This window comes from Lactuca virosa, chromosome 2 (genome assembly GCF_052849685.1).
Source record: "Lactuca virosa cultivar CGN04683 chromosome 2, Lactuca_virosa_CGN04683_v6, whole genome shotgun sequence".
NCBI lineage: Eukaryota > Viridiplantae > Streptophyta > Magnoliopsida > Asterales > Asteraceae > Lactuca > Lactuca virosa.
This window is the reverse complement of record NC_136427.1, coordinates 272,862,496-272,866,849: the sequence shown is the minus strand read 5'-3', so window position 1 is coordinate 272,866,849 and position 4,354 is coordinate 272,862,496. Positions and strand designations below refer to the sequence as shown.

Genomic DNA, 4,354 nt, shown 5'->3' with positions numbered 1-4,354 from the left:
CCAATTAATTTTTGAGCATGAAGAAAAATGGGCTAATACACACAAACCTTATTCAATGCATGAAAATCTCATTTTTTTCCCCATTGAATAAAGCTAAAAGATCGAGCCTCAAGAGAACTAAAGAAGGCTGGGCGTTCAATTTCCCTAAATATAGAGAATCAATTTAGTTATTAATTTAAAATAACTTAGATAATGAGATTTCAATATAAATTTTATTTAATAATTGTGTTAAGGTTTCAATTTATGCCTAACACGATGACAAACAAGATTCATAGATCATCGTTCAATAGCCGGTGTATATACATGAAAATTAATTTAAAAAGGATAGTAGCTAGTAAGGTACTAACTAGCAGATCGCCCAAAAACATAACAATTGCTTAAAACAAACCATGGCCATAACCATAGCTATGGACGTGAGAAGAAGTACAAGATGCTGAAATGATGGGGTTAGGCTTCATCTCATAATAATCAGCATCACCTCTAATAACATTATTAGTACCAAAAATTGGCACAGAGTTAGAATTCTCGAGGAACAGCTTATTGGCCTGTACAGAGATAGTCTTCTTGAGTTCCTCCATTGAATCCTTCAGTTGTTCAAGTTCATGGAGATTCAAGTCCTCAATAGGTGCTTCCCACCAGAACTGGTTCTGGCTAGCCTTTCTCATTTCATCAAGGGTCTCCCTTCTTTTCTTCTCAGCTTCTAACTCGTCCCTCATGTGCGTTTGCTGCAAATTTAGATCAGGAATGGAAGCTATCCTATGCGCCTCTACAAGATGTAAATTTGTAGGCATAGGATTAATTTGCTTTCGGGTCAGAAATCTATCAACAACCGAGTCAACTTTAGGATGGCCAAAGGAGTAAACTTTTCCAGCCGGAGAAAAGACCACGATAGCGATGTCAACCCCACACAATGTGCAAAGCTCGCTAGCCTTCTTAAACAGCCCTACTCGTCTCTTTGAGAAAGTCACTTGCAGATGAGATTTTTTCTGGATTTGTGCCATTTTAATCTTTTGGCGACCCAAACTTCTCTTTGGCGCCATATCTTAAGATCTTCAACTAGAAACTTGATTAAAATGGAGGGTCTTGGATACTAAAGTTTTGTGAAACATGCCTATTTATAGGTGATGAACAAGTATTAATTGTAGTCATTATTTGGGAGTTATAAAATCTTCTTTTTTAATACACGGATATCAGGACAATCAATTTCTTGTTGTCAACATCATTATGCAAACTATTTGACATTTGTCAGTTACAAAGTCAACACCCTGTATTTGTTGCATGCCAGACTGTATTTATTTAATAAGTTTAATTTTTTAGAACAGCGGTTAAAAAAAAAATATCCCAAATATGAAGGTAGAGAACAATTACAAGGAAAGAACCATAAAACGAGATAAACAATAAAGAGAGAACCTATCTAGTTTTTTTTTTCTTCCTTTTTTTTTGTTTGGCTCTATGCTTAATCCATATATACAAAAGAAGAGGGTAAGAGGCCTTGACTTTATAAGTTCAATAGTTGGTGATTATTTGGAAAGTGCTTGTTTCAAAAGAAATCTTCCGTATATACTCACTAAAGCTAGATCATAATATATATTATAATTAATAATAAAAACCTTGCTAAATAGCTTCTGTGATGCAAATTCAACTATTATATCTCCGCAAACTTCATGTGGTGATCAGTTTGCATGTTCCATGGACATTATAGACAATTTTTTTTATTATAAATTCTCTTTGGTTTTCATAAGTTCATTAATAATCATTTTATGTCCAAATTATTTCGGAAAATTCTATGAAAAATGACTGGTGGAGTGCAAATATATATATAAGGTTAATGATCAACACATGTATTCTCAATACGACGTATACATAGTGCCTAATATTGTTTCTCATACATAAAGATATGGTTATTAATCGAAAATGGCATAAGTATATGTGAAAAATAACAACTAATTGAGTAAGAAGTTATGGACAATCACCTCTTACGGGTATGAAATCAAACATAATAAAAACAAATTCATTAACTTGCTAAATCACATTTATTTATATGCAAAAAAAAAGCATTTATTTCGACCATATATGCAACAAATTGACAAAATGCCAGTATAATTTATATAAGATTTTTTTTTTTGAAAGAAATATTTATATTAGAGTTGTTAAATAGCTGATGTTATTTGTTTGTTTGTGGGACTGTCATTATTTTATAAAATTTAACCAATATAATTACCAACTATATCAATCTAAAAACGGTCACCTTAAATTTCATATTTGGATCTTTTAGTCTTTGTTGTTCGTAAGGCTAGTCTTCATAAGGATAGTCAAACTTTATCAAAAAAAAGTCTCAAGCATTCAAGATATATCAAGTGTAACACACTATTTCCGTTTGTGCTTTTTCATTTTTTTAACGGGGGGTTTAATAGTCCAAGTAAAGTAGAAGGATGAAGCGAAACAGGAAGCCATTAATCGCAATTGCTGAAAAACTGAAAAGGTTGGAATTAATCGTAAGGGTGCGGGGCATCCCTTAGTAGGCACGGGGCGCCCGACCCCTTGGGCTGGAAGGCTTTTTTAGGGTTTTAGGGCTCTTTAAACACCCTTAACTCTCTAGGGTTGTATCATTTGCGGCCTCCATCATCCCTAAAGAGAGTTTCCAAAAACCCTAGTCCCCCCCCCCCTATGGCAATTGGGAAATTCCCGTCAACAACCATCACTAGAGATTATCATCGACAAATAATAATAATAAAGTTTTTTGTATTTTGGAAAAAATATGATCAGATATACTATGATTTATGAGTAAGAATAAGATTAATAGGGTAAAAAATAAGTGAACAAAAGTTATACCACTATTAATAATGATAAGTGTACTTCGAAAGTATACAGCAAAATGATCCTAAAAATATAAACGTTGCAAAAATCTGACTCCGATTGGAGAAGTTATGATTTTATAAAAAGTAAAAAAAATCAACCGCATTATTAACGTTATTAATGTTATTAACATCAGAATAGTATAAAAAAATCGGTTGAGTTTTTGCTAACGCAGTTAAAAGGAAAAGCATAGTAGTCCGAGAGATAACAACTTTAAAAGGAAAAATGTCAAAAATAGAGCTTGTATAATGAATATACGATTTAAAAAATATATAAATTATGGGTTAAAAAATAAAATTAAAATTTGGCAACACAATCTTAAGGAAAGTTGTAGTACTAGTAGAGAGTTACACAAATATATAAGGAGGGTAAAAACAAGATTCATATAAGGAAGATATTAATTTTTATAAAAGATTTAGAGATGCATGCCAAGTGTGTGTCATGCTCGACGCGCACGTCTGACACCCAGATTCGTCGATATTGGAAAGACGTGGACCACCAAGAGTGTGACATGTGGTAAGCTCTGGATGGATCCACGAGTCGTGTACACGACGCGCATGAAGTTCGTTGCACACATATGCACTATAAATAGAGGTGCTCACTTTCTAAATCCTTCACACCCAAAAATCTTTCTCTTTCTCTTGATCTATCTCGAAAGTTTTTCCAATGACGCGAAGCTTCGGGTGCAGTAGCAAGGATACTTCGGATCATGCTACCAGGGTGAGTTCACGGCCTCACTTTACTATTTTAAAGGTTTTACGGAGGGAATACATGCTTATCAAACTGCTTTATCAATATATATATATATATATATATATATATATATATATATATATATATATATATATATATATATATATATATATATATATATATATATATATATAAATTAAGTCATATAAAACATGAAACCTTAGGATAATCTAACCATAGATACTATACCTAGTTGTAAGCAATGATATTATGCCTAAGAATTATGATGTCTGATAGTCTAGGAATAGATATTACCTAAATGTTATATTGTCCAATTTTCCAGGATAACATAGTACCTAGAAGTAATGTTGGTCAATTATATGAATATGCATTGTACTTAGTTGTTACTCTATCCTAATATCCTGTTTTCAAATCAATGATATATATATTTATGAGATATATAAATTATAATTATCAAATATAAAGTAAAAGAATTATATTGTGATAGTTATAGGAATTACTAAGTAAGAAAGTTAAAAGATAAAAAGATCTAATGTTAATGCGTTAGTGAGCTGTTATTATTCATCGTTAACCTGATTAAATTCGGCTACACCGAACCTATAATAGTTAGTCTTGCGAGAGCCAGAAAAATATGTATAGATCTATACAGGGTTTGACACCCCACCTGCGATTGCTAGCGACAATACCGACATGATAACTTTCTTTATATAAGTATCATTCGACGTCCGATAAAGCGTCATGCGGGGGAAATTATTAGTCCATGACGTCGATTATGGGGGCTCAT

At 32.5% G+C, this 4,354-nt stretch overlaps 1 pseudogene; it reads right to left on the bottom strand.

The window, feature by feature from the left end:
* Window positions 1-274: 274 nt before the first annotated feature.
* LOC145157001 (agamous-like MADS-box protein AGL62 pseudogene) lies at window positions 275-1,073 on the bottom strand (annotated as a pseudogene).
* Window positions 1,074-4,354: the final 3,281 nt, after the last annotated feature.